Source organism: Rhincodon typus, chromosome 9, assembly GCF_021869965.1.
Source record: "Rhincodon typus isolate 14 chromosome 9, sRhiTyp1.1, whole genome shotgun sequence".
In the NCBI taxonomy this organism is placed as follows: domain Eukaryota; kingdom Metazoa; phylum Chordata; class Chondrichthyes; order Orectolobiformes; family Rhincodontidae; genus Rhincodon; species Rhincodon typus.
The window spans coordinates 62,437,406-62,457,368 of NC_063340.1; positions in this window are offsets into that span (position 1 = coordinate 62,437,406).

The following is a 19,963-nucleotide window of genomic DNA, read 5'->3' on the forward strand; positions in this document are numbered from 1 at the left end:
ATATATGTCCACTGCTGTACATGTTGAAAAATTGTTTCTAGGGTCTACTCAGTCTTCAGTGAAACCATGCTAATGTGCAGCTTTTACAGTTAGCCAGAGGAAGAAGTGAAATCAGCCCATAATTCTATGCCCATGCCCCGATCGGTGAACCTGATTTTGCTGATCCCAGATTGTAGAATAAAAACAGAAAGTGCTGCAGAAAATCAGGAGGTCTGGCAGCATCTGTGAAGAGAAAAACAGAGCTGACATTTCAAGTCCAATGACTCATTGGATTTCAAAACGCCAGCATTCACAGTATTTTGCATTTATCACATTGGGTGGATGTGAGTGACAACAGAACCATAGAATAATACAGGAATGAAAGATGTCATTCATCCCATCATGTCAGCACTTGTTCCTGCTTTTTGATAGAGCTGTACAATTTGTACTGTTTCCTACTTGTCCCTTGAACATAACCCTGTAAATCTTTCTTCTGCATATATAAATACATATCCAACTAACATGACAAAGTCATTATTGAATTGGCTTAACCACCCTTTCAGGCTATGCATTCCATCTCATTACAACTTGGTATGTTAAAAGAAAATCTCCTCATTTTGTCATTTTTTTTTGCCAAATACATGAAGAAATCTTCCTGTTTCTATCAATAAGTGTATTCTGTTAATCATTGCCTGAACTAACACACGAAGAAAGCTACTTCAGTGAAAGACCAGGGGTAGGTCAGTATATGGTACAGTACTACATTGCCATGGTTTGTGCAATATAAATGATTATTATTATATGCAGTGTTACATATGAGATGTGCCACTTTTAGTTTTTGCACTCCCCATTTTTCTTCCATTCTCAACTGGAAGTGCTGGAAGCTCTCTGTTACCTTACCCAAGAATTTGGACTGATGACTGTTGCAGGTTATTTGATCATAGGGATGAAAACTGCTGAACTCGATTTTGTCCACTGTCAGCATCAAATGTTTGCATTATCAATTCACTGTCTGGTTGGTAACCCACAATTGCTAATCCTTGTCAATTGTTTATCCTCCTTACCTCAAGGTTATATCACCATTGTTAAAGCTAACACAAGATAACTCAACATAAACCATTAAACCTAACTCATCATCAAACAGAAAATCATAGAATGGTTACAACACAGAAGGAGACCATTTGGCTACTCAAGTGCATGCTGACGATATGCAAGCACAATCCAGCTATCCCTACTTTCCTGTCTTTTCCCTCTATCTGCAAATAGTTTCCCATTGAGTGCTTCTCTAATTTCCTTTTGAGATTCATGATTGGAATCTCCATCACAGTAGTCCATTCCAGATCATAATCACTCACTATGTAAATCAGCATTTCCTCTGGATGCCTTTGATTCTTTTGCTAATCATCTTAAACCTGCATCATATGGTTCCTCTGGCAGCTCATTCCACACACACACCACCCTCCGTATGAAAACATTGCGCCTTAGGTCCCTTTTAAATCTTTACCCTCTTAAACCTTTGTCCTCAGTTTTGGACTCCCCCAACCCCAGGGAAAAGATTTTGTTTATTTACCCTATCCATGCCCCTCACGATTTTATGAACCACTATAAGGTCACCCCTCAGCCTCCGATGCTCCAGGGAAAATAGCTCCAGCCTATTCAGCCTCTCCTTACAGCTTAAACCCTGCAACCCTGGCAACAAATTGTAAATCTTTTCTGAACCCTTTCAAGTTTCACAGCATTCTTCCTATTGGAGGGAGACCAGAATTGCACGCAATACTCCAAAAGTGGCCTAACCAATGTCCTGTACAGCCGCAACATGACCTCCCAACTCCTATACCCAATGCACTGCCCAATAAAGGCAAGCTTACCAAATGCCATTTTCACTATCCTATCTTCCTGCAACTCCACTTTCAAGGAACTATGAACCTGCATTCCAAGGTCTCTTTGTTCAGCAACACTCCCCAGGACCTTACCATTAAGTGTACATGATCTGCCCCGATTTGCCTTTCCAAAATGCAGCGCCTCACATTTATGTAAATTAAATTCCACCTGCCACTCCTTGGCCCATTGGCCCATCTGATCAAGATCCCATTGTACTCTGAGGTAACCTTCTTCGCTGTAGACTAAGCCCCCAGTTTTGGTGTAATTTCTGTAGAAGGGTCCAGACCCGAAACGTCAGCTTTCCTGCTCCTCTGATGTTGCCTGGCCTGCTGTGTTCATCCAGCTCCACACTTTGTTATCTCAGACTCCAGCATCAGCAGTTCCTACTATCTCCAGTTTTGGTGTAATTTGCAAACTTACTAACCATACCTCCTACATTCACATCCAAATCATTTATACAAATGACAAAAAGCAGTGGACCCAGCATTGATCCTTGTGGCCCACTACCGGTCACAGGCCTCCAGTCTGAAAAGCAACCCTCCACCCTCTACCTCCTACCTTGGAGCCAGTTCTGTATCCAAATGGCTAGTTCTCCCTGTATTCCATGTGATCTAAACTTGCTAACCAGTCTACCATGAGGAACCTTGTCGAAAGCCTTTCTGAACTCCAGAGATAGTCGGAACTGCTGATGCTGGAGTTCCGGAGGGAGGAGGGTAACTTCTTCAAGGTAGGCATCCTTAGAAGAGGCTTCACAGTGGGGTTAAAACTCACTCAGAGATAGTAGGAACTGCCGATGCTGATTCTGAACTCCATATAGATTGTGTCCACTGCTCTGCCCTCATCAATCCTTTTTGTTACTCCTTCAAAAAAACTCAATCAAGTTAGTGAGACATGACGTGTTGAACTGAAGTCCCACAAAACTTTCCATTCCAATATTCAAAAAAAGATCTGGTGGCCTGGTAATCACTCTGGTGAGTGATCTGATTCTTTCCAGTACATTGGTCAGATTCCCGAGCACCTGTCAGTTTGGAGACAAAATTGGTGAAGATTGGTGTCCCTGATCTCCAGCCATTGATACCTACTGTAAATGCCTGAAGTGAATAAGGATTAGAGTAGGTGTAATCTCTCGCCTCACTGTTTAGATAATGTATACTCATTGTCAAGCCAATGTTGGCCATTTGGTCAAAGTAATGGGAGGTAATTAAAGCTTGCAGAACTATACCATTTTGACACAGGAAGTGGTATGGAAAAAAACTAATAAAATTATCTGAGATGATGTGAAGCACAATAAAGATTAAAAGTTTGACCATTTCATTAACTTTTTTTAAAATCCCATATGTATCATTGACTTGAAACAACTCTCTATAAATTCTTTAAAATACAATGAAAACTGTATTTGTACAGCACAAAAACTATTTAGGATAACATTACCTGACAATAGCATTTCCTAAATATCTTCTTTTCACTGTTAGAAGGAGAACAAAAGGAATTCACACTTCTTTTCAATGCGTATAATCCAGGACATTAGTAACTCATAGACATTTAAAGATGCAGATATTAGTGGGAAAACAGCCCTTCTTTGTTTTAATGATATCTGCTCATCTTGCTGCAAGCTCTCCTATTATATCAAATGGGATAGTTCACATATATTGCAGGGGAGTGCCATTAATTTATAGGAGAATTTTTGCCTCTCCAGTTCAGGAGAATTTGAACACGCAACAGAAAATTCTTTGCTTGGTAAAATGAGAATCCAAATGGATAGTCAGCAGTTCAATTTTAGCATTGTCCAATAGCATCTCCTTGACCTGGCATTGATAGGGTGACTATAGACAAGCGTTCTTTGTTGGATTTCCTTTTCAACATCATCAACAGCAGCGTAAAATGTTATGGGATAGATTTTTGACTTGCTAGCGTCTCTACAATGCCAGTTTTACAGCTAGGCAATGAGATGAAAACCTACCCCTATATATAGAGTTACTGATGCCAAGGAACAATTGCAGACAAAACAGTGTTATTACAAAGTGACTGCAGGCAATATTCTCTGTATACATGTACAGAAAACCGATACTTGGATGTAGGCTGACTGTTATACAGTGTGTCCAACTTCTTTGTACAGCAGCAGCCAGATCAGTGGCACCACAACTGGCACGGTTGTGCAGCAGGAAGTGTTGAAGTGTGGGTGAGCAGTAGTGAAAGGGGACTCTATAGTCAAGGGCACAGATAGGTGCTTCTGTGGCCACAAGTGAGTCTCTAGAATGATGCTTTTCCTTGCTGGTGGCAGGGTCAGAAATGTGTCTGAGCAGGCACAGGACATTGTGGAAAAGGATGGTGAGCAACCAGAGGTCATGGTCTATATTAGTATTAACAACATAGGCAGAAAGAGAGATGAGCTCCTGCAAAGGGAATTTAGGGAGTCAGGTTGAAAGTTCATAAGCAGGACATCTAGGATTGTAATCTTGGGATTATTCCCTGCGCCACATGCTAGCAAGACCAGAAATAGGAAGATTGAATAGTTGAATGTGTGGCTAAAGAGTTGGTGCAAGAGAGTGGGCTTCAGATACCTGTATCATTGGAAACTCTTCCAGGGCAGAAGGGACATGTTCAAGAAGGATGCGTTGCAACTAAACTGGAGAGGCACCAATATGCTAGCAGGGGGGTTTGCTCATGCCAGTCAGCAGGATTTAACTTAACATGGCAGTGGGGTGGAAATCAGAGCATTTGCATTGATTGAGGTGAAGGTAGAGGTTAAAAGTCAAGTAAATCTAAAAGGAAGAACAGGCAGGGCCAGGTTAATGAACAGGGTGGAACCGATTGTTTGAAGTGTATTTATTTTAATGCAAGGACTATAACAGGTAAGGCAGATGAGCTTTGAGCCTGGATTAGTACGTAGAACTATGATGTTGTAGCCATTACAGAACTTGGTTGAGAGAAGGGCAGAACTGACAGCTGCAGTGTTTAGATCTTTAGATAGTTCAGGCAAGACAGAAAGGGATGTAAAATGGATGGGGGAGTTGCTTTAATGATTAAGGAGATAATCACAGCTGTATTAAGAGAGGAGATCTAGGACAGCTCATCCAGCAAGGTCATGTGAGTAGAACGCAGGAATAGGAAAGGTCAAATCATAATGATGTGGTTTCCAACAGGCCTCCCAATACCCAATGGGAGATAGAGGAATGGACATGTAGGCAGATCATGGAAAGATGTAAAAATAACAGGGTTGTTATAGTGGCTGATTTTAACTTCCCCAATATTGACCTGTACTGTCTTACTGCCAGCAGATTAGATGGGCAGAATTTGTTCGGTGTATCAAGGAGCCTAACTTGACACAATATGTCAATAGTCCAACCAGGGAAGGGCTTGTATTAGACCTTGTATTGGGGAATGAGGCTGGCCAGGTGGTTAATATCTTAGTGGGGAACAGTGATCATAATTCCATAAGTTTTAAGATAGTTATGGATAAGGATAAGACTGGTCCTCAAGTGGAAGTGCTTAATTGGGGGAAGGCTAATTATATTGGTATTATGCAGGAACTGGAGGAATTAGATTAGGGGCAGCTGTTTGAAGGTAAATCCGCATCTGAAATGAGAGTTTTTTAAAGGCCAGTTGATCAGAGTTCAGGACAGTATGGGCCTGTGAGGACGAAATATAAAGATGGCAAGATTTGGGAACCCTGGAGTACAAAAGATATTGAAAGATTAGTCAAAAAGAAAAGGAAGCATATGTAAGATTTCAGAAATTGAAATCAGTAAGGCCTTTGAGAAATATAAAGGAAGCAGGAAAGAGGTTAAACAAGGAGTTAGAAGGATTGGCCATTCTAAATTGTCCCGTAATGTCCAAGGATGTGCAAGCTAGGTCGATTAGCTATGGTAAATGCGGGGTTAGAGGGAAAGGGTGGGTGTTTGGTTCTGGGTGGGATGCTCTTTGAATGGTTAGTGCAGACTTGATGAGCCAAACAACCTTTATCTGATGTTCTGACTGGGAATTTGTGACCCATGGTGTCCCACAAGAATCAGTGCTGGGACCTTTATTGTTTGCAACATATATAGATGACTTGGATGAAAATGTAGATTGGAAAGATTTGAATTGTTTTTGCTAGTGCGTCAGAGGTTGAGGGGCACCCTGAAAGAAGTATATAAAATTATGAGAGGTGTGGAACAAGTGGGTATTCAGAGACTTTTTCCAGGGGTTGAAATGTCAAATATTAGGGGGCGTAGGCTCAAAGTCTGATAAGTTCGTAGACGAAATGAAAATTGGTCGAATTGTAAACACAAGTGGATAAGGTGGTAAAGAAGGCATCCAGCATGCTTGCCTTCGTCGGTCAGAGGATTGAGTACAAAAATTTGCAAATCATGTTACAGTTGTAGGAAACTTTAGTTCAGCCACATTTTGGGTTTTCTGTGCAGCTCTGGTTGCCACACTATAAGAGGGATGTGGAGGGTTTGGAGAGGGTGCAAAAGAGGTTACCAGGATGTTGCCTGGTTTGGAGTTTGTTAGTTATAAGGAGAGGTTGGGTAAACTTGGGTTGTTTTTGCTGGTGTCAGAGGCTGAGGGGGTGACCTGATAAAGTATATAAAATTATAAGAGGTGTGGATACGATGGGTATTCAGAGTCTTTCATCCTGGGGTGGAAATGTCAAATACTAGGGGGAATAGGTTTAAAGTGAGAGGGGAAAAGTTAAAAGATATACGAGCAAACTTTTTACGCAGAGGCTGTTAGGTGCCTGAACATGCTGCCAGGGGAAGTGGTAGAAGCAGATAGGATAGCAACTTTTAAGACGTATTTAGATAGCCACATGAACGTGCAGGGAATAGAGGAATATGGACCATGTGCAGGCAGATGGGATTGGTTTAGAATGATAACATGGTCACCAGAGAAATGGTGGGCTGAATGGCCCGTTACTGTGCTGCACTGTTCTGTGTTCAACGCTCTATTGACTTTGCTTCCATTTTATTGTTACTGTGGAAGAATTTGACAAGTCAGTGTGACACACCAATGCAGCTTCCACATTGTCAGTTCGCAATAGGGTTGCTATCTCTAGTTGCTCATGTTCCAGGAGGTCATGTCACATGATTTGCATACGACATCAAGCACCCAGTCAAACAGCTTACATCCTCCCTCGCTCAAGATTTTTATAAGAATAGGCAAAAAACAAAAGGCCTTTGAAGAAAATGACTAAAGACTGATCATTCAAATGCTCCCTCCCATCCCAACCCATGATTCTTCTCTCTCAAGCAGAATCCAGGAGATTAACTTTCAGCACTTGCAGACTCCAGGGCAATTTAGAGCGCTTAGCAACCTTGGCTTACGTGAATGTCTCTGTGACAGGACGGTAAGTCTACAGTCAAAAACATATAGGTCTAACTGGATTTGTGTTTAGTGCAGACAGGCACACAGTGGACTTAATGAATCTCTCACATACTCAAATGCAAAGCACAAGCATTTGTGTTATAAATACTTCTATTGCAAGCAAATCTACAACATCAACATACTTTCAGCTGGATTGACTAAAAGCAAACTGAATACAGTTCCACTGTAGCTTTTAATGACTAAGAGTGGCTTAACAGACAACATCCTGTGATTTTTTAAAAAAACTGATTGCATTCAGGCTGTTAATAGCATTCAGTTTAAAAAGCTAATCTGGCCTTCTTTGCATTTGAGCAGCCTGGTTTCCTGGTAAACAAGCTGTCACGAGAAGCCCCAAGGACAGATGATGTATTGTCATAAGAAAACAGATTTGACACCCTAAGCCTGGTTGCTCTCTCAGGGCCAATGCCTAATGGCTTTCAGCCTGTTGTTTTAAGGTACAATGAATGGACCAGTAAGGTGTACTTTTCTTGAGATCTCTGTCGTGTTGCTGCCCTTTGTCTATTCATTGATTCTAAATCATGTGGTGGGTGGAGGAGGGAACTGTTTGACCATGTTGACTTGAAATTGGGAACTGTTTGGCAGACTCTGCACACACTAATTAGTTACAACATGCAGATATAATAAGTTTGGAAGTAATTGTTACTACTTGACATTATTCAGTGTAATTTGGATTTAAACAGAGGGATGATACATTTGCTTTCAAATCTGCCTCCTGATACATTCTCTCAACTCATGAGGTGCTGAAATTCCTCTTACAGATGTCCTTTGTGCTAAATGAGAGCCAAGAGATCTGCTCTTTTTTTTAGCACTTTTGGGAGAAAGTGCAACTATGTGTGTCTGAAAGACTTGGCTGCACTAAAAGTATCACTTAACTTAATTGGCCAAAATACCGATGGGAATGCTCCTTATCTAACTAAACTGTCACTTGATATAAATAGCAACTCTCTGTTGGACAAGCCAGCTGTTAACTACAGTATGCAACTCCTGGGAATAAAAGATGGGTAGACAGTCAAAAACAAAATTTACTGAACAAGATCCACAGATTTCACAGTAGTTACAAATGTGGAACAGGAGTAGGCCATTCAACCTCCAAAACATTTTACACCATTTAAGGATTAATGGCAATGTAACAATTAGCGAATGAAGTACTGCAAGTTCAAAGGGATGTAGGTTAGAATGAATGAACGAATCTGAGAAATCGAGACCGTTAATATCACACTAGCAGTTCCCAATGAAATAATCTTAATTCATCTATTAGTATCTCAGTTGCAGCATGTACTCACTTGAGTGCGCTATATTAGGAAAGGAAAATGTAATGAAGTGTATTCATGTGAAATGTGTAGACCTTGATCAGTAACTAGGGTGACCAGATTTCTGAAAGACCGAGACAGTCTGTAGTAAGACTCTCTCACTAGCTAAGGTCTTTTTTCTAGGCTGGGGGAGTCCAAAACTAGAGGGCATAGGTTTAAGGTGAGAAGAGAAAGATTTGAAATGGACCTGAAGGGTGACTTTTTCATGCAGAGGGTGGTGCGTACTTGGAACAAGTTGCCAGAGGAAATGTGGAGGCAGGTGTAATTACGACATTTAAAAGGCATCTGGATGGATACATGAATAGGAAGGGTTTAGAGGGATATGGACGAAGTTCTGGCAAATGGGTCTAGATCAGATTGGAACGTTGAACCGAAGGGTCTGCTTCCATACTGTATGACTTTAAGAATCCCCTTTGCAGCTCCTCAGGTACAGCACCTTTTCCTGCTTTTGTCATTCCGTTGCTGGTGACAAAAGAAGTGACAGAAATACCGACCCGAAACGTCAGCTTTCCTGCTCCTCTGATGCTGCCTGGCCTGCTGTGTTCCTCCAGCTCCACACTGTGTTGTCTCTGATTCCAGCATCTACAGTTCTTGCTATCCATAAGTGACAGAAATTGGTAGGTTTTAAAGTTAATTCCCTGTCAAGTCCCAAGGAAGTTACATTCTATGGATATAAACAACTCAGACAAATGACTCATGCTTTCCTGCCACCCATGGTGCGGCCACCTCACCCAGAATTACTTTCCTCGTGTTCTCCAGAAGTGTAAAATCAGGCTGCAGAGCAAAGCAGCACATGAACTGTGCCAATGTTGGGTCAAAGCAGAAAATTCAAGACACGTGTGCAAACCTAAATTTAATCAAAACTTCTTCCACTCTTCCAGAATAGATGGGAAAGCTGAAAACATTTGAGTCAGAGAGACCTACAGCACAGAAAAAAGGCCCTTTGGCCCATCACATCTGCTCCGGTCAAAAATAACCACCTAATTTGAGCAAGTTATCAATCACACCTGGGTACTTTGTGAAAATCCAGGACCATTCGGGCAAACTGGGATGACTGGTCACACTAGAAGGGTTAAAGCAACGCCTTGATCTTTAATTCTGGGTGGTATTCCTGGAGAAAATGGAAGGTAGGTAATGCTGTAGTTGACTTGACCTTCTACCAATGTGAAAAATGAGAGAGACTACGGGCTGAATTTAATGCACCCTCCCCCACCAAACAACGTGTTGCAGGGGTGGAGGAACATAAAATATTTTGGATAGCCAATAATTCCCTTCCTTTGCCCGTCCTTGACCCATTCCCCATTATAGGGGACATAGGGATTGGTTTGGTCAGGCACTCACTAGGCAGATCACATTTAGGCAATTATAGCCCTTGAACTGCCTAATTTGGTAGCATTTGAGAGCCTCAATCTACCACCACCACTTTAAAATGCAAAGACTGTTTCTAAAAACTGATTTTATTAATAAGGCAGGAAGAAAAGGAGGTGGCAACATCAAATAAGGGTGGAGTGCCATGCCTTATGTGCATCGGGGCGAGCCCCCTGCCCAAGATAATCACATCCCCTAGTTTATCCTTGTTTGGTCTCCAACATTCACCCGCTGCCCCCCTCCCATGGGTGCCCTATCTCTTTCTGTCCTACATACATAGGATTTAATTCACCCAGTTGCCATTGCTATTCACGGTGTTTGCAGTTCCAGCTTTGCCCACTAGTGCGCCGTAGCACTGCTGGTATTATGAATGTAATTAGCCCATCACACTTTCTGGCAGCTTGTGTGAGCAGGAGTTCCTGTCCACTGAGGACTGGGAGTTCCAGCCTCAGCCAATTTATGCTGCGTTCAACATGTTCTGCAGCATGCCAGGCCATTCAAGATCAACATTTCTTCCAATGCTGTGAGCAGTACACATTCTTCTTCATACAACCTATCCCCATTAGAGTGTAGGCCAATATATAAGGAAGCTGTCACTGCTGCTACTAAATTAAGTCGGATGCCTTTGCTTGAGAATCTAACATGGTTTGTTCAAATTAACTGCAATGACACATGGACATATGATCATTTCACTGGGAGCCATTGTTGTAATATCAGCTGAAGACGTGCTAGATGGAAAATCAAGACAGCCCTTATCAGACTGTCATTGATCACATTTACCCACTATTACAATTCCCTAACCCTGAAAAGGCCACTTCTCTCTTCTTCCTAAGATCAACATACAAGGCTACCATGCTTAACTCTAAGTTTCATTCTATTCTTACCCCACACAAGTGATCACCTCCTATCCCAACTCTATTTTCCCTCCCTTTGTCCAATCTCTTCCTACCTACGTCCCTGAAACTTCAACTGATCTCAGCCACTTTAAGTTACGAACATGCAAGCATACAAAATAAGAGCAGAAATAACCTATTTGGACCCTTGAGCCTCCTCCACCATTAAATAAGAGCATGGCTGATCTACTTGTGTTTCAAATTGCAAGTTCATCCACCCCTCCCAATAACCTTTGATTCCCTTACCTAACAAGAATACACCTATCACTGTTGAAAAATATTGAATGAACTTGTCCTCTTCTTTCTTCTGAAGCACAATTCCAAAGTTACACAACTCTCTTAAATAAAACAAAAATGCTCCTCATCTCTGTCCTAAAAGGACAACCCCTAATTTCAAAATAGAGCCCGCTGGTTCTAGATAGACTGGCAACAGGAAGCATCCTTTCCACATTCACTTTGTCGAGAGCATTCAGGACCATATACACTTCACTCAAGTCAGTCCTCAATCTTCTAAACTACAGTGAAAACAATATTTTTCTGTACAACCTGTCCTCATAAGACAGCACGTTCATTTCAGATATCAATCTTATTAATCTTTTCGAAACCCTTTCCAATTCAATTACACACTTCTTAAATGAGGAAACCAAATTGTACTCAGTATTTGAGATGTGGTCTCAACAATGTCCTATATAAGTAAAACATAATGTCCTTACTTTTATGTTCAATTCCTCTCCTAGTAAAGGATAACGTCCAATTAGTCTTCTTGATTACGTGCTGTATCTGCATATTAACTTTTAGTGACTCCAGCCTTAGAACACCTAAGTCCCTCTGCACTGTGGAATTTTGCAGTTGTTCTCCCTTTAAATAACACTGTCTTTTTGTTCTCCCTACCAAAGTGAATAACGTTACATTTTCTCACATTATACTCCATTTGTCAGATTTTGGTTATTCACTGAATCTGTTTATATCTGTCTGCAATCCACTTATGTCTTCTTTGCAACATTTTCCATTCTATTGCCCTGATGTGCTTATGTCAGGTATGATTTGTCTGGTTAGCATGTAAAACAATACTTTTCACTGTATCTTGGTACATGCAACAATAATAAATCAAATAACTTCCTACCTATCTTTGTGTTATCTTTTAGCTATCATGCCTTTGGTCCCCTCATCTAATTCATTGATGGAAATTGTAAAATGTTGAGGCCCTTGTACACACCCTTGTGGGACTCTACATCGCATCTTGACAACCAGGCAAAGACCCATTTATATGTACTTTCTGTCTTCTGTCAGCCAGCCTGTCCTTTCTGAAAGTCCAAAAATAAATCCACCGCCTGGGTCACCTCATCAAAAGCTCAATTAAATTAGTCAGACATGACCTGCCCTTGACAAAGCCATGTTGACTGTCCAGTATTAGCCTATTTTTCTCTAAGTCTACATTTACCTTACCTTGTATTATGTATCCATCAGTTTTCCCACTACAGGTCTATAGTTTTCTGGATTATCCTTTGCTGCTTTCTTAAACAATGCTGTCACATTTGCAAGCCTCCAGTGCCTGGCACTAATCCTGTGTTCAGAAAGGCCTGGAAAATTTCTGTCAATAACTCCACATTTTGCTCTCTTACCTCTCTCAGCAATTTAAGATGCATCCCATCCATGCCCAGAGACATCTCTATATGGGGCTGCCAGTCATTTTAGCACGTCTTTTTTAATTTCCTGCATTTGAGGTATTTTTCCTGACTTCTATTCCAAATGCTCCCCACTCTGATGTTCTCCTGCCTCATTTCTAAGGACCATGATCCAATATAGCTCCCTTCCTTAGGACTGGAAATGTACTGCTCCAGAAAATTCTCCTGCAAAAATTTCTCCACTCCTGTGCTCCACACTCTACCTTTTCCCCAATCTATCTGAGGGTAGTTGAAATCATCAACTATCACAGCCCTACTTACCCTGCAGATTTCCATTATCTGCTTAAAATTGCTCTCTTCTACTTTTTCCCATTTATTTGGAGGTCTATAATAAATACCAACAAGGTCACTGCTCTGTTCCTGTTTCTTACCTCCAAAAATATCAATTCTAATTCAGGACCTGCATCTCATTCAAGGGTAATGATACTCTCGTTGACAAAGACTGCTACACTACCATCCTTTTTGCATCCTTTGTCCTCAGTCCTGTGCTGTAGTGTGTTCTATTTCTATTTTTTTTAAATTTCTGAGGAAAACCCAGATCAACCACAATGACCTCTGTGGCTGATGGACCATGTCCATTAGATTTGCCATGCTTCTGTTGTCATCCCTTTCCCCTCCTTTTCAGAGCCACAAAATGATTCCCTTGTCCTCAACTTCCAACTTGACAGCCTCCCTAGTCAATATATCATCCTCATGTTACCATCAACTGCATCGTTCCACTTCCCTTTAGGACCACTGAAGGGATTGTTCTCTCTGTGACACTGTGACAGAATCATTCCCTATTATACCCACTTCTCTTCCCACGACACCTTCCCCTGAACGTGCAGGGGCTGTGAAACCTACTCTCTTATCTTGTCAATCTTCAGCGCCCCAAACATTCCCCCCAGGTGTAGTAGCAGTTTATTTGTCCTTCTTTCAATTCAATATATTGTACTTACTGCTCACAATATTTTCTCCTCCGCAATAAGGAGATCAAATGCCAAATTTCAACCTTGAGTGCAATTGACAACTTCAGCACTACTTCTTCCCAAAATGGAGCTCATTTTAAAAAGCATTTTCTATTTTCATATCATGCACCTTTTTAAAATCTAACTTTTTAAAATAATTAATTTGTTTTTAAAACTATTTATTGACACATTTAAGAGTGGTTGTTATGCTATCGGGAGTAGTCGGCTTGGATAACTGGTTTGTAATACAATGTGATGTCACCAGTGTGGGTTGAATTCCCGGACCAGCTGAGGTTACTATGAAGGACTTTCTTTCTCAGCCTCTCTCTTCACTTGAGATGACTCTCAGGCTAATCCACTACCAGTTATCTCTTGCTAATGAGAGAGCAGGACTATGGTGACTTTACTTTTGTATGGAAATAGGTTTGTCATAAAAAATAAAGCTTTGTAAATCTCAGTGCCAATTCAACATTTGAATAATCTGACTAAAAATGACTTTTTAACAATATACAAAACAATTTCCGAGTTAGATTCTGACAATGAGTCTCTTAATAAATTTAAAACACTCATTCAAGGTCTTTCAAAACAAATATTTTGCCATCTTTCCAAGCAAAAGATCCAGCTCCATTTTTGGAGGCTCCTTGGAGGTCTGCAAACAAATGTAATCAGTGAGAACTCAGAGTGGTGATGAATACACCCTGGGTGGCTTTTAATGGGTGATCAGTTTTGAGGTTCTTTTAAAGCAATGTTTTAAAACTAATGCAAAATATCATGGTAACTGAACGTAATTTGCACCACATATTCCAAAATCTTTAGCTCCAATTATCCTGATATTGGAGGAATTATGCCAAGGATTAATATGATCAAGCAGAAACTCCAAGCCAAATATTTGACTATCTTCAATAACATGTATAGTGAGCGACTATTTTCACTTGCTTTACTTTTTTCATTGGAAATAAACTAGTTTATTGCTTTACTAAATTGATTTTCATTCCATCTTTCTAAAAAGACAGGAAAGCGCAAAACCATAACACACACGTGCACACAATGTATGACCAACTGCTATAGAACTGAAATCATGCTTTTATTAGATGGTAGGGATATTGGTTTTAGGGAATATGGAGTGTATTACCCAATGGTGCTAAATATAAGACTACCGTGAATCTGTAAATTTACAAGAAGCTAATATAAATATACATGTGGAAAGAATGAAGGAACACTGAAGATACAACATTAATCAACATTGGCTAATAATTCTTTCGCTTTATTAATTAATGAGATGGTGGTTTCACTGACTAGGACAGTGTTTATTGCCCGTCTCTAAATACCCTTAAGAAGGTAGTAGTAAGCTGCCGAATTGAAGCACTGAGCTTCTTAGTGGGTGGCTACACCCACTGTTATTAAGTTAGCAAGAGAGTTCCACAATCTTGATCCAGTGATGGTGAAAGAATAACAACATAGTTCCAAGTCAGGATGGTGTGTAGCTTGGAGGGGAACTTGTAGATGGTCATGTCTCATACACCGTTGCCCTTGTTCCTTTAATAAATACTAGGGAAGAAACATTTTGAGAGAGATAATAAATACCTCAAACACTTGTAAGCATGGCATTATTTTTGTTTTGTCTTTGTTGGAATGCACACACCTTCACAGTAGCTAAATGCATTTCGAGATACATCATCTCGTGTCAAGATTTAATCATTGCGGGGAATGTGATTCTACAATCATGTCTGCTCATTTATTTTGTTGCAATAAATCTTGTTAAAATGAGAATGGGCTATTTTAAAGTTGTTTTCTGGAAGCACATCAGCTGAAGAACATTAAATGAACACTTATAAGACAGGTATAAGAGCACTGACTGATACATGTACATCAGATTTTACTTTTATGGAAATAAAACAATGGTCGAATGAGTCGGTATAAATTCCATATGGTATTGCTTTAGAAATCTATTCGTTTAAGAGAAAGTGCCAGACTAGAGAACACCAGAGATTCTGCTGAGTATTCTTGCACTGAGTTTTACCATCAGCTTAAGGACACCAGTATCAGGCTTTAAAAAGGTCCAAGCCTATATGTGCTGGCAAGAGGACCCACACGCTGAGCTAACCAGAGTCAGCCCATTAATGTGTGCTGAAGGATGCAGTAAAGTTTGGGGCAGCTGCCGCCAAGGGTGCGGTGAGGAAAGACCACTATCTGAGGTCTTTCGGCTGAAGGTAAGTGGGGGTCCGTTCAGTTATTGGACCCTCCCAGTGCCTCAAATATATGTAAATGTCAGGATTGTATGTACAAGAGAGATTTTTTTTTAGATAGGGTCAAAGTCCAATGTTTTGTTTGTTTACTTGATGTGCAACTGTACAAAACCGAACTGCATTTGTTAAATATGTTTATATACAAAGATTTTTATGAATAAAGTATATTTTTGAAATTAAAAAAAAATTTTGTTCAATGAAGGATCGCAGGCTCAAGATGTTGCCATCTTAGTCAAGGAGTCAGCAGCTGTGTAACTGCAGCAGCCCCACCGTGAGAAATAAATGCTGCTGGGGCGGATTGGGAACTTCAGGGGCACTTCAACCTGACCTCATACAGATAACTACCCATTAAAATTCAGGGGAAGGTGCATTGACCACTGGACAGTAGTTCTGGGAATGGGTGGGATTGTTTGGGCAGCTTTTCCTGCCTGTAGCATCCTCTGTGTGGCATTGAATCACAAGCACTCAGACAGCTCCCTGGAAACAGGAAGTCTCCGCTGATGGTGTTGTCGGGGTTGTTGGAAGAGGGTGGGGCACCCTATAATTGGCAGAATATTGATAGCTCCATTATATGGCCCTAAAAAGGATTTACTAATGTCAGTAACTGCCCATCTTCTTCAACCCAGCCCACAGTTAGCCATGAGGGGCATTGTGCTGACATTGGATTGAACCAGGTCCATCCCAATGTGGCTCCTTGCAAATTTACTGACTCCCTTACTTCTCTTCCTGCCAGATAGTCACTGGGAAAATTCTGTCCCTTATTTTAGTTGAACAGCTTTTCAATAAATTTATCATAAAGTGAATAAATGTCAGAATGGATGCAAATGTAAAGCTACAAAATGTGCTTACTAGATAATTTAATTTTATGCATTACTCCCAGGCAAGATTCCCCAATTCATTACGGTTCTAGACCGGATACCCAAATTGGTAAACTCCTAGATGAGGAGGGATGAACTTCCTCCCTTTCTTTATTCACCAATCCCCTCGGTTAGTCACAACAAGGTTGATGTGAAAAAGGAATCTCCTTCCCTCAGGGATACCTTTCTCCCCAAACCCAAATGAACTTATGGTATAAAAGAACAGCTACTTTAAACAGGCATCCTTGAGTTAATGAATAGTGAGCTCATTAAGTACTAAATACAAGAATTAATAATGCAATACATATTCAACACAGATTAGACATAAGAGGTGAGTCCAAAAGTTTAAAAGTAAAACAAAAATATAAAGATCAGTCTCCGAATAGTTCACAAAGAGGGGATAGTTAAACACTGTTTCTGTGGCAGTGAAAGTTACTGTGGAGGGTAACGTTGACATTGGTAGTTGAACAGTTGGTTCCATGATCATTAGGTTTGCAGATTGGTAGAGATTCTGTCGTCCCGGTTCCTCTTTACTGCAATTGTTCACAGAATTCAGGGTAAGAGAGGGTCTTTATTTTTGTCTGTTTCCATTTGTCTGGCTGTTGGCTACCTGACTCCAAACTATCAGAGTGAGAAGGTGCCTTTTCCTGCAATACAGGGGTGACGAGGAAATAGTTCCTTCGCTGTGACCTTCATACCACACTAATGCTCAAACCCAGGCTGATATACATGATAACATTCACTCCTATCAACGCCCACCAGTATAGTTGAAGTGGACTTTTTAACAACTATCCTTGTGTATTCTATAAAGAGAAAAAGCATAACATGTGTCAACAGTTTTGGATATAATCCATCGAGGTGGCTTGCTGTTTGGCAGGGTTCAGCAGTCCCTTATTATCTTTGTCGTCAAAAGAGATCACAGTTTATTTTTTGTTTTGACTTGCCCCTTCACCCCTTTTGAAAGGCTGTCATTTAAATGCCCATGTGCAATTATAGGTGTGTCATTCTACGGGATTCACTCTCCTGTCAGTTAATTAATTTACATCCATGGCCATTTTTGACTGAATCAGCCCTCTTTTAAAAAACACAGTTTAGAATTAAAAGTTAAAATGTTCAGAGTACTTTGGGGTTCTGCCATGACCACGGGTCAATGAACAGAATAGAGAAAGGTGTTGGCCTGTCTCTAAAAACCTTTGCAAGTGCATAGATTATTTTAAAAAATGTAATGCCAGACTGAAGTACATAGACCACAGGAAACATGTCCAAGTTCGGTGAATAAATTCTGAATAATTCTGATCAGGTGTGAGGTCACATTCGGCCACTGTCTTGTTTCAAGCCTCCACCTTACACTCCATTCGGATTGGATGGGCTGTGTGAGCACACATTGCACCGAAACCTCTTGGATTCTAGTGGGTAAGTTCAGTTCAAGTTGTCCCTTAGATACAACACTACTGAACAAACTGAAAGCTTTTCCCTTTCCTAGCCAGTCAGAGATCTTTTGTATGAGGTCAGCTGCTACCCTGACACAGATCGCTGAGAGCAAGAAGAAGATCTAGTTTATATTTATTCAACAAATTGCAATTGGACATTAACAACTGTGTGACCGGGAACACTACAAATTTCCAAGGCTGATGTGTTGATGATTTCACGAGAAACATTGAGGACCTTTGGAAACACAGTTCATCTCAACACCTACAATAGCCAGAATAATTCTTAACCCATATTGTCAATGAGTCTTAAGAAAAAAATCTGACAACTAATTTAAGGTGCCATTTTCTTCAATAATTGAGGGAAACTTTAAAAGTTATCCCTCCAAAAACTGTCCTTTTCATTTCAGTCCATGTAGTGACCCTGGATTAATATTACGAATAGATAAATAAAGAAGGTCTATAACTGATCATTAACTCAAAAGCAAAGGTCATTTACCTATGCTGCATGGTCACTAGAAGATTGCTTCCTTGATGGTTGAAGGCCACCTTTGTAGGCACCTGAATTCAAAGGCTTTTGAGCAACAGTAGTTCATTTTTGCCAGTTGCTGTAGAGAGATGTTCACATGAACACTCCTGCGGCACTGACAGAGAACTCAGAGGCGAGACTCTGCCAGAAATCTTGTCCTGAAGACTTTCACCTGCTGCCATAAATCAGTCAGGCCAACCATCCATCTGCCAGAAACAGTGACCAAAAATAAGGAGGTACCGAGCTTCAAAGGAGAGCCCAGGGAGATCAAATCTCAGATAGTTGTACAAGATCAAAATCATGGCGGTGGGTGGGAGAGGGAGGAGGGGAAATTACTTCTGCTACTTACTTAAACATCTGTAGTTTGGGTTTTATATCATATCAGTCACTAGACAAGCAGCCCGGCAGCTCTAGACAAGCACATACCTGCTTCAAACAAAATCCTTTCAGAACCTAGCCTGGAATGTCAATGTCCCAAGTTATTTAATCTCCAATCCCACTGCAGAGAATTCCTGATCTGCATGTAGTGCCTAAACACATAATCATCAGTCAGACGTATTTCCCCCAATTATTGATGTTTTTACTACTGAGTACAATGAATCCATTCAAACCGTTGCCTCTCACACTCAAAACAGCAGCAAAGTTGAGTTTTTGAAAACTGGCACCTGTTTACATTTATATTTCTGGATAGTTTTGGAACGCTGCAACTTAGTTTCACTTACCGAATAAATGATGAAATGGACTGAATCCGAGGCACAGATTTTAGAGAGATAGGGATGTCAGATGGAAGTAAAGTTGAAGTCTTAAGATGTGAATTTATACATGAGCTCTCCTACTTGTCTGCTGTAACACCTTTTAACACCTTTCATGATGTTCTTTTTCCTAGAGTTTCCATAGCTCCACTGCTAAAGCTTTGATACAATAAATGGGAAAATCCTTGTGGAAATTCATTAGCCAAGTTTAATGTACAAATAATTATTTTTGACATTTTTGCTCGCCTCCTTTCCTGAAGGTATTAGCTTTGGTACTTAATCTGGGCCCACGGTCTGTCATGTACCTACATCACTGGCATGAGGATCAATTGAAAAATCATTCTGGATATCTTAAAAATTGGCCCTCATTAATATAATGGTAGGGCCAATGTCAGTGCTGATGGGGTGTAGCCAATTTTATACTGAAAAATGTGTGCAATGCTTGACAATTTCTGCCCTGTTGTCTTGAGCTAGAATATTGGATCAGCCATGAATGGCAGATCAGACTTGAGGGGCTAAATGATCTGTTCCTTTTTGTTATAGTCTTGATGTTATTTTATAGGTGACTGCTCCCTAGTGTACCTTAACCACACAGCCGGTCTTCAATTCTGAACCTTGGGCAGTGAATGTCAGCAGACCAATTGGCTGTGGAAAGGCGCACAGGCAAACTTATTCATTCTCTACAGACAACAAGGTGCAGGGCTGGATGAACACAGCAGGCC